Source organism: Anabrus simplex, chromosome 1 (genome assembly GCF_040414725.1).
Source record: "Anabrus simplex isolate iqAnaSimp1 chromosome 1, ASM4041472v1, whole genome shotgun sequence".
In the NCBI taxonomy this organism is placed as follows: Eukaryota; Metazoa; Arthropoda; class Insecta; order Orthoptera; family Tettigoniidae; genus Anabrus; species Anabrus simplex.
In genome coordinates this window covers 1,236,888,415-1,236,900,877 of record NC_090265.1, presented here as the reverse complement: position 1 = coordinate 1,236,900,877, position 12,463 = coordinate 1,236,888,415, and positions in this window count along the sequence as shown.

Genomic DNA, 12,463 nt, shown 5'->3' with positions numbered 1-12,463 from the left:
TACAGAATACTGTTGATCGCAACTGCGAGCTCACTGCATTAGATTTACTGCACCTTGATTCAATCTCACTTACTATATTACCATCCTGGTAGAACACACATCCTAAATACTTAAAATTATCAACCTATTCCAGCTTTGTATCACGAATCTGACATTCAGTTCTCTTGGATTTCTTACTTACTGACACCGAGCTCGATAGCTGCACTCGCTTAAGTGCGGCCAGTATCCAGTAATAGGGAGATAGTTGGATACTGTTGGCAGCCCTGAAGATGGTTTTCCGTGGTTTCTCACTTTCACACCAGGCAAATGCTGGGGCTGTAACTTAATTAAGGCCACGGCTGCTTCCTTTCCATTCCTAGGCCTTTCCCATCCCATCGTCGCCATAATATATATCTGTGTCGGTGGGACGTAAAGCAAATAGAAAAAAATTACCTACTGACATCAATTTAGTCTTCGAAAGGCTAATTTTCATACCATACTCATTGCACCTATTTTTCAAGATCCAAGACATTAGACTGCAGGGTTTCGGCACAATCCGTCATTAAGACCAAGTTGTAAGCATGGGTCAGACTGCTTACTACATTTCCACCTAACCTGTGCATGTCAGTAAGGTAAGAGTGTATTCTGGCCGAAGGCAGGTTCGAACCTCCGCGGAGGTGTGGCTGAGCTGGAGTTTACGTGCGGTAGGGTGGCCAGTTCCTTTCCGCTCCTCCACTCCCTTACCCACCCAGCAACAGCGCGTGGCAACCCATCCAAATCTTGATCATACCCAGTGTTGCTTAACTTCGGAGATGATACGGGATCCGATGTTTCAACACGGCTACGGCCGTTGGCTGCATGTCAGTGCTACAGGGGAATTTAGGAAAGACAAAAACACATTAAACCTACAAAAGAAAACATACATAAAAGTCTAATTGAACCAATTTCTACAATTTAATTTATAAGCTTGGAAAATGATTTAAACAAATTTAATGCACGAAAATATGTCAGTGTCATACAAAACACAACAGTCATTATATATTTGCAAGCAATTTAGCAAAGGTAGATGTTTATGATGTTCAGTTCTGCATCGTGGTAAGTGGAATAATATGAATTTAGGACGCAGAGAAGAGTGGTGGTGATGTTTATTGTTTTAAGAGGAAGTGCAACTAGGCAACCGTTCTCTATATAACACTAATCAGGGAAAAGAATGGAAGGGATCCGGCACTTCGAAAATGAAGACATCGGCCAAAGAAATACAAGGGCGACGAAGGGCCTGAAAATAAAAGACTCCCTAGGCCTTGGAAACCTAATACCGTCGTGGTAGGAAAAGAACAAGAGTTGACCATGAACGGTCGGATAGGATAGATGAAAGTGAGGAGCCTGGCACCAGTAAGTGGAAGGCATGCCAGAACTCAGCTAAGGGCCCCGTTGTCACCAATCCACTTTCCCAAGTTGAGGGGCTATTTTAGTCACCTCTTACAATAGGCAGGGGATACCGTCGGTGTTATTCTACCGCCCCCACCCACAGGGTTGAAGAGAGAATAACTTGTAATTTACGTTCTGAAATTAAATATGGACTATCATCAAACAATGTATAGATAATCAAAACAGCTGTTACCTTTCGTCTGTTGGCCAGAGTCTTACAACCAAATTATGTAAATATATCGAGATAGCTGTCACACTTCGGGTGAATTCCTGTGATCTTTGGACTAAAGAAATCTCAGAAACTTACTCTGCACCATTGTAATAGCTGCATTATATTTCGAGTGCAAAGGATTCCAAATAACGGTAGCTTCCTGCATCTTAAACATGAGTTGAACAGTAACAATACTGTTCGGGTTAGTCAAGTTAGTCAAGCTGCCTCTGTGGATCCGTGGTAGAGTGTCGGCCTCCGGATCCCAAGATGGCGGGTTCAAACCCGGCAGAGGTAGTCGGATTTTTGAAGGGCGGAAAAAAGTCCATTCGACACTCCATGTTGTACGATGTCGGCATGTAAAAGATCTCTCGTGATACATTTGGTATTTCATCATCATCATCATCTGTTTACCCTCCAGGTTCGGCTTTTCCCTCGTACTCAGCGAGGGATCCCACCTCTACCGCCTCAAGAGCAGTGTCCTGGAGCTTCAGACTCTTGGTCGGGGGATACAACTGGGGAGTATGACCAGTACCTCACCCAGGTGGCCTCACCTGCTATGGTGAACAGGGGCCTTGTAGGGGGATGGGAAGATTGGAAGGGATAGACAAGGAAGAGGGAAGGAAGCGGCCGTGGCCTTAAGTTAGGTACCATCCCGGCATTCGCCTGGAGGGGAAGTGGGAAACCACGGAAAACCACTTCCAGGATGGCTGAGGTGGGAATCGAACCCACCTCTACTCAGTTGACCTCCCGAAGCTGAGTGGATCCCGTTCCAGCCCTCGTACCACTTTTTCAAATTTCGTGGCAGAGCCGGGAATCGAACCCGGACCTCCGGGGGTGGCAGCTAATCACGCTAACCATTACACCACAGAGGCGGACTGGTATTTACCAGACAAAATTAAATCTCAGCCATAGACGCCCAAGAGAGATCCGGTTTACTCTGTCTGCCATCTAGCGGACCTAGAGTAAAACGGAACGTCGAAATTGACGAGCAGACAGCCAGATGGCGTCAAGTCGAAATGTCTGCAAACGGTAGCTGAGGCCATACGATTATTATTATTATTATTATTATTATTATTATTATTATTATTATTATTATTATTATTAGTCAAGTTCTGGGAACATCTTCTGATAAAACATAACATTTTATACGCAAGAGCAACCAAATTATTTATGTGAGAACACAGAATTAATTTTGAATCAAATGTTACACCTAGGTCCCTGACAGAATTCACTTCATGCAGATATGAGTTTGAAATCTGATATTCAACGCTAACTTGCTCTTTAGTAAAGGTAATAACAGAGTATTTTTTTAACACAGAATAGCAGACGGTTTACTCTACTCCATTCTAAAAGACTATCAAAGTCTTGCTGTAACTTTCTGCATTTATGCATTGATTGAATTATTGTTTAAATCTTTATATCATCGGGGAAAAGTAGAATATTACAATGAGTTATACACAATGGAAAGTCATTCACCAGCAACAGAAATAGCAAAGGACCGAGTTTCGAACCTTGAGGAACATCAGACCAGGTGTGGTAGGTAGACGTGTCATATCCTATGTAGGAAACATATTGCTGGCGATTATGAACGTATGATACGAACAATTTCAACAACCTTTAGAAAATGGACAACAGGCTAATTTCCGTAAAAGTATGTCGTGGTCCACGGTGTCAAACGCCTTACTATAATCAAGTATAAATCGCATCCACCTGAGCTCCATCGCCGATGGAAGTCGATATTCTGTGAGTAAATTCCATCAAGTTCGTTACGGTTGATCTTCTGTGTATAAAATCGTACTGAGAGCTATTAATGGAAAACCGAACATGCTGAAGAGTGCGCTGGTGTAAGATTTGCTCAAATACCTTCACAATAGCGGTGGTGACTGCAACAGGCGTATAATTACTTAAAACTGCCCGCCTCCGTAGCGTAGCGGTTAGCACTATTAGCTGCCGTCCTCTGGGGCCCGGGTTCGATTCCCGGTACTGCCAGAAGTTTAAGAATGTCAGGAGGGCTGATAAGTGGTCAGAATGGTACATGCTGCTCACCTCCATTAGGGGTGTGCCTGAAAAGAGCTGCACTATCTCGGGATCAGGACACGAGTTTACTTTTTACTGAAAACTGACAGGATTTGTAAATTGGACGGACTTTCGTAATTTTCCATCTGGCTGCAAATACTCCGGTACGAAGGCAACGATTGAATGTAATTGATAACGGGTAAGACAATACCTCACCACATCCCTTTGTTATATGTGGAGGAATAAAGTCTGGACCTGCAGCTCTCTTGGGTTTCATTTTAGATATCGCCTTTTTAACGTCTAATATGGTAATTACTTTAACATACAAACATCAAGTTTTGGATCTACATTCCGGTGCTCATTTTCTGAGACACCATACTTTGCACAGCTTTGAGAATAGGCAGGGGAAAAATAACTCAAAAATCCCTCAGCTATCGACTTGTGATCATAAAATTTTTGTCCACCGTGCTTCATTATCGCTCGACCTGAGGATCATCTTTTAATTTTAACAAATTCCCATCTGTTATTGGTATCTTTACCGATCTCATTTTCAGTTTTCCACACATATTCTTTATAAGCTAACTTGATATCCCGTTTAAATCTCTGCGAATTTCTTTCAATTTGACTTGGTGAAACTTCCTATTTGGCTTTTCTTCTTCATCTTTTCATGATGGTATGATTTCTGCTTGATATTAATTATTATTTAAGCCAAGGTGGATACATTTTTGTCCTAGGTGCGATAAGCACACATTTAATTAAATGCGGTAAAAGATAGAATAAAAATAGTCCAGAGCTTGATCTACGTCGGGATATCTTAATAATATGCACCAATCAGTATCAGTTGGTCTCAGTACAGTAATTCATAATCAGCTTTACGAAAATTCGATTGAGTTTTAAAGGGCTACGTTTCTCTCCGTCAGTAACATCCAAATATGTAACGGGGGCACAAGAGACTCTACTTCTTTTCACTGACACAGAGGATATGCTCGACATTACTAAATCAAGTGTTGGGTCATTCTTGTTCATAACCCTCTTTACGTCGGTGAGGTCAATCAAGCTCATAATATTATACATCATCGACAATCGAGACTCAGGTAGTAACATATTGGTAGAATTTATTTGTGGAATATTAAAGTCTCCCAAAATGTGTAATGGTGCGTTAGCGAATTTCGTATTAGCTTCTATACACGTGTAGAAAGCATCATTATTCATTCGCATTCGTAAAAACAAAAACACATATTAACAAAGTAAAAAAATTATTAAAATTAACTTTTTACGGGTTTCCCGTATAATACGAGTGTTGGGACATAAGTTATGACAACTGTTCTTTTCAAACGTTTGCACGGAGCTAATATACAATGGTCATATGTCCTGGAAAGCATGACACTCATAGTACATGGACGCAGCACGAGATGGCGGTACGTTGGACAGGTACCACGCACACGGCGATGGGACTGCAGTTGTGAATCAGGCTTCGTGCAGAATGGATGTGATGAGGCAAGAACAGTGTGAAAAGTACTGGAACATCCGCCATACTCACCGGACCTGTCTCATCCCCAAAGTGAAAGAACTATTTCGTGGAAGACTGCTTGGGACATGAGAGGACATTACCAACACCGTAGAACATAAGACTGCAAAATCCACATATGATGAGGCGACTTGTATCCGACGTCTAGGGGACTACTTTGACTACTTCGACGGTTTAGCGCAAAGGTTACTGTACTCCCTGAGAATGAACATTACATAGCACAAGGATTTTATGGCTAGGAGTTACCTCGCGTTATATCCCACACCTGGTAAAACTACTCGGAATTATTCATACATTCCACAGGACATTATGCTCCGCACTCCCATCTGTATTTTCATTCGCCTGGAACATCCCACATTCATGCGGGGTGGGGGGAATAGTTGCCATGACCTATGCCCCAACCATCGTAACATAATAATCATTATGCATTTTGAGGATAATAAGAAAGAGTAAGACTAATTAGAAATGTACACTCATTACACGCACAGGCCTGAGTTAAGAATGGCAGTTCTTAGACGAGCCAACAATAGAACCTTGGGTTAATAGTTAATTCTACTACTTTACCTACATCATCATCATCATCATCATCATCATCATCATCATTATCATAGATATTCACACGCTGACGAATGTAATGACTGTCTTCCGGGTGCCACATTGTTGGGAGTACAGGATCATGATTCACTGAAGAGAACAATTCTAGATCCACCAAATCCTACCAAAATGGTAGAACATCAAATATACCAGAGATCCTTGTTCTTGTATAACATGTAATTTAATTTTGATCTGATTTTCTCGTTTAGTGTAATCTCATTTATCGTATTCGTGCATACATAAGTGTAGCCCGAAACATCAGTTATATTATCTACTCCCTTGACCGGACACATATGAATATTCCCTAGCCCAGTCGTCATATATTTCACATCTATGTAGTTGTAGTGGAGGAAGACCAACAGAAGATCTGTCCATTTAACATTCGTATCTGAGTGACGTCAATAGACATGAACAATAGCGGAGCGATAAGAAGATAATCTCCCCAATTGAAACATTCAGAAGGATCGTTAACTTACAGCCTTGGGCTCTTGGACTAATTCAATTACACCAGTTATTACTGAGCTTGGCGGACCATTGTGGGGCTCGTCTCGTAATGACTAAAATTGATTAGAGGTCAGGCTAGAGGCCAGACACTTGATTTCAGCTGCAGATGGAACTCTGTATTTAATTGCCAGCTTTGTCTGAGGTTGACTGTAATGAGGAAAGGTCTTAGCCATTGGGCTTTACTCCAACCCTCTAAAGCAGAGCAGCATTCTGAGAGCAGAACACGCAGCTGAATAAAGAGATTTTGTTTGCGGGGATTGTCTTGACTGCTGTACCGAGTTCCATGACACCCAAAAGAACAAGAATAAAGGAAAATGGAGTCGTGTTTCACATAAGTACAAACGTCTTTGTGCATATGCCTTTCATTTTGCAGACTGAAAACCTCTGTAAATGAGCTAAACAACTCCACAGACTTGTATTTTCAACTAGTAGGCTATATTAAAGATCTACAACCTTTACCTTGAAATCTTCAGGAACTAATTTTAAACCCCGTAACCTTGATTTCTCTTTGTTTCTTTCACCTTCGATGATTCTCCGTCGTAACTTATCCTCCTCCATTTGCGTATTATAACCCCACCACTGAAGGTGGACCTCACACGCAAATTCATAATCGTTTTTCTAACCAATCCCTTATTTATTTATGTATTTATGTATTTATTTATTCATTTTATTTATTTATTGTGAACGTCCTACTGCCAATATTTTTATCTGTTTAGACCAACAGCCATTGTTCATGCTTTCATTCTTGTTATCTCCGTTTTATGAATAAAATAATAATAATAATAATAATAATAATAATAATAATAATAATAATAATAATAATAATAATAATAATAATAATGTTATTTCCTTTATGTCCCACTAACTACTTTTGTGGCTTTCGGAGACGCTGAGGTGCCGGAAGTTTGTTTCGTAGGATATTTTTATGTGTCAGGAAATCTACTGACACGAGGCTGACGTATTTGAGCACCTTCAAATACCACCGGACTGAGCCAGGATCGAACCTCCCAAGTTAGGGTCAGAAGGCCAGCGTCCTAAACGTCTGAACCACTCAGCCCGGCCTTATGGATAAAATATGATTACAGAAAGCTAAGGGACATTATAATAATGTAAGAAATTTTTTACCCAAAAATGTCCTAATACATGAAGAAATCGAGTGTTTTGCTAAATAAGTGCTTTATAAACCTAAACCAGACGCATTTATAGGGCCTAACAGGATAATTACAAATTAGGAGAGTTCTCCAAAATAACTCTCAGAGTGTGAAGAGTTTTGGAAAACAGATGGTTTAACTGGAGTATGACACTAATTCTACTAAAATACTAAAATGCACAAGGTTCCTCACTTTCAGCCTAGTCATCTATGTCACTTTACTTCTATTCATGATCACTTCCAAATCAGTGGTATACGTTTTACGAGGCCAAAGTTTTTCCGGCAAGCTGGAATGAAAAATGAGGGGAATTTAATAAATATCAGTAGTCGTTTTGTGAGGCCAGTTTTGCGCTTCTCACAACATTTCATTTCCGAGTGCCTTCATTCCTCGAAGAGTGAGACACTTCCTTTTGCGCCTTACATTAATGTTTAGAGGGCCTATAATCCCGTCAGTTTGTTCATTAAATAACAACCGCCACCATTATACACAATAACCTACACCCCAGTACACACTGTCTAGAAGCTAGTTAGTGCCTGGATCATTCATGCTCTTCGATTATCTGACTTAGATCGGATAAACCAGAGTTTACTACTTTCAATACATTCGGTGAAGGAGATCGAAATACCTGTAGCGGGCGAGTTGGTCGTGAGGTTAAGGGCGCGCAGCTGTGAGCTTGCATCCGGGACCTATTGGGTTCAAACCCCACTGTCGGCAGCCCTGAAAATGGTTTTTCGTGGTTTTCCATTTTCACACCAAGGCCAAGGCCAATTCCTACCCACTCCTAGGACTTTCCTATCGCATCGTCGCCATAAGACCTATCTGTGTCGGTGCGACGTAAAGCCAATTGCACAAACAGAAAAGAAATACCTGTTCCGAATAGTAAACAGCGAATCTCCCCGTTATTTGTCATAAAATTGTTGGTATGAAATGTTGTATGGCTTTTAGTGCCGAGATATCCCAGAACGGGTTCGGCTCGCCAGGTGCAGGTCTTTCTATTTGACCGAGCTCGATAGCTGCAGTTGCTTAAGTGCGGCCAGTATCCAGCATTCGGGAGATAGTAGGGTCGAACCCCACTGTCGGCAGCCCTGAAAATGGTTTTCCGTGGTTTCCCATTTTCACACCAGGAAAATGCTGGGGCTGTACCTTAATTAAGGCCACGGCCGCTTCCTTCCCACTCCTAGCCCTTTCCTGTCCCATCGTCGCCGTAAGACCTATCTGTGTCGGTGCGACGTAAAACAACTAGCAAAAAACTTTCTATTTGACGCCCGTAGGCGACCTGTGCGTCAAGATGAGGATGAAATGATGATGAAGAGAAATACACCCAGCCCCCGTGCCATTGGAATTAACCAATTAAGGTTAAAATCCCCTACCCGACCGGGAATCGAACCCGGCACCGTCTGAACCGAAGGCCAGTAAGCTGACCGTTCAGCCAACGAGTCGGACAAATTGTTGGTGTTGATGTTTCATGTAAAAGGTTTGGGATTTCATGTGAGCAGCCCCATTACTTACCGAGAGAGAGAGATGGTGGTGGTTGCGGCGGCGGTGGTGGTAGTAGTAATAGTAGTAAAAAATCATCGAAACCGACTTTAAGTCTATTAGGTCGTGTTACGTACATCTAGTACGTGTTGAAGAGATGTTAACTACAGAACAAAAATGGCCAACCGGACACCAGTGGGATCCGAACACAAAACCTTTCGATTTCGCGTCGGTTGCTCTGCCAATTGAGCTATGGTGGCCTAGACCATTATTTTTCTGTTGGAAAGGATCTAAGCTACAGGTCTGACACTACTGCCATCACACTGTAGAGTGCGTGTAAGTCGCCCGTTGTGGGGCTAAGTCAATGAATACTGAATTTTCACGACCGCATTGTAATCGAAACCGACTTTTAACATATTAGGTCGTGTTACGTACACTTAGTACGTGTTGAAGAGATGTTAAGTACAGAACAAATATGGCTAACCGGACACCAGTGGGATCCGAATCCACAACCTCCCCATTTCGCCTTGGTTGCTCTACCAATTGAGCTATGGTGGCCTAGAGCATCCGGTTGGCCACTTTTGTTCTGTACTTTACACCTCTTCAACACGTACTAAATGTACGTAACACGACCTAATAGGTTGAAAGTCGGTTTAGATTACGATGCGGTCGTGAAAATTCAATATTCATAGTAAAAGTCATGTTTTGTGGATTTTCGTTGATGCTAGAATAGGAAAGGGTAGGACTAAAATCTAAAGGCTATGCCATAAATTAAGACGTGAAATTGAGAAACCCGGAAAACCATCTTCTGAGTTATTGACGGTGGGCTTCGAACCCGCCATTTCTCTATACGACTCACACTACGTAGCCAATTTGCTCTTGTATGTGAAGTCTGTGCGATTACCTGTGCACTGTAGATGTACGGTCTGCATTTGTAGATAAATTTGTATTTGGGGCTAGGATCGGATAGGAAGTGGCTGTCGTCTACATGCTTGATACCATTTTCATCATTCTCCTTGGCCGGCCCCGTGGTTAAGTGGTTAGCGTGCTGGCCTTCTATCCAAGAGGTCCTAGCTTCGATTCCAGGATGGGTAATAGATTTTGACGTTAATTGTTTTTTTCCGATGGCTCAGGGGCTGGGTGCGTGTGCCGTTTCCAGCATTAGAATCAATCACAGCTAGAACATCATCTTCACAGATACGCAAGTCACCTATAGGAGTCAACTCGAAAGATCTGCACCAGGCCTCTCCAGAGGCGACACACCTTTAATATTATACTTGAAATAAAGCGGAGAAACTTCCATAAACCACTTATAGAATCCCCGAGTGTGGTCATTCAAACCACGTTCCTTCTCACGAGTGTAACCCGAGAATGAACGTAGCCTACTTATTACAGTCCCTTAAAGCAGTCTTAAATTCATGCCAGAGTTAGAAATTTAACCTTGGCCATCGTGACAAGCATTAATCTACTCACAGTACTATGGTGACATATATAGAGACTTGTAAAATATTATTATCGTGAAGCACGATTAAATACGCTAATCTATACAGACCTGACAGTCATGCAGAGCAAAAATGTATTTTCAGTGCTCAGGATGTCGTTGGATATAAATTTATTATAGAAATGCATGCTGTAGACAAAGAAATATTCATTCCAGTCCGTCATGCTAAGTCCGGAAAAGTGTGCGCAATGCAACGGACCATTAACTTCTTCACCGAAACATACGCGTACATCGAACAGGGAGTGTACCTCGGGGCTGACAATGACGTTGTTTTATCCCTCAAAACAGCAATCACCTCTCACAGGGATGTGATAGCCGAGGGGCAGTAACAAGGCAGCAACAATTTCATTCCTGGCCAACGCATGTGGGATATCTTTAACGAAAATTCACTCTCTGTGGTTTGAAATCCACGTAAAAATGGAGGCCCCGTGGCTACGATCAAGGTATGAAAGTCACAGCTCTACTACGAGCTCGTTTTCTTGCTTATTAAAATATCCAGCCCAAACACAGCGTGGCAACTGTGGGGTCTCCACAATATTCCTTGGGCCTATCACCGTAGGACTTATTTCTTGTTTCTGCATCTAAGAAGTGTTCTGAGGGGACAACGACTTTCGAGCGCAGACTGTTTCCAGACGCTACGAGAGCACTGAAAGAAACACCTAAAAATAATTTCTAAGAAAACTTTCGTTAACTTGTGACGGTGTCTAAGAAAACGACTTCGAAGAAAAAGTTGAGTAAACGGATATGGCGCTACAATTCTACGGTAACAAGAGATAGATACTTGTAAGGTGAATGCTTTCTCATCGTCAAGCACGATCAAATACGCTAATCGTTGCAGGTAGATCTCTCCATACTTGTTCGCAGAAATAGCTCAGATAAAATATTGCATTACAGCAATAAACCAGTTCCAGTTCCTTAAAACTCAGCTTTATGTATGTGTGAGCAAGAAGAGCAGCTCTTGCTCCCCAGAACATGCAACAGGTAGTTGTGTGTACATGAGAGGCAAATGATTTATTGTATTCCTGATATGCAGCAGTGGCAGGGATTGATTTCGGAGAGAATTATTTAACAGGAAAATTACAACGTAGAAGTGGCACACAACCATCAACGAGCCAATTCAAAGGTTTAAAATACCTTATCTCTCTCTCTCGAACTGCGTGAAACGGAAACGCCGACTCGTGTTGACGCTATCACTAGAGAGATACCAGTGTTTCAATAATTCAATAGATCGCTTCTGCCAAGAGTACAAACCTCGCTTAAGAGTTTGCCACACTAGTGGTATAACTGTGTGGATGTGTTGTAATGTCTGAAGCCATCTCTTTTTAGTTTCGATTAACTGTTAGGTTTGTCAGCCTGCCGAAGCTAATTTTGAGTTTAAAAAAATTATAAACTGCCTGAAAAAGAAAACATATGGTAACAGTATTGTACCTGAGAAAGAAAACATACGGTAACAGTATTGTACCTGAAAAAGAAAACATATGGTAACAGTCTTGTACCTGAAAAAGAAAACATACGGTAACAGTATTGTACCTGAAAAAGAAAACATATGGTAACAGTATTGTACATGAAAAAGAAAACATATGGTAACAGTATTGTACCTGAAGAAAGAAAACGTTTGGTAACAGTATTGTACCTGAAAGAGAAAACATATGGTAACAGTATTGTACCTGAAGAAAGAAAACGTATGGTAACAGTATTGTACCTGAAAAAGAAAACATATGGTAACAGTATTGTACCTGAAAAAGAAAACATATGGTAACAGTCTTGTACCTGAAAAAGAAAACATACGGTAACAGTATTGTACCTGAAAAAGAAAACATATGGTAACAGTATTGTACATGAAAAAGAAAACATATGGTAACAGTATTGTACCTGAAGAAAGAAAACGTATGGTAACAGTATTGTACCTGAAAGAGAAAACATATGGTAACAGTATTGTACCTGAAGAAAGAAAACGTATGGTAACAGTATTGTACATGAAAAAGAAAACGTATGGTAACAGTATTGTACCTGAAAAAGAAAACATATGGTAACAGTATTGTACCTGAAAAAGAAAACATATGATAACAGTATTG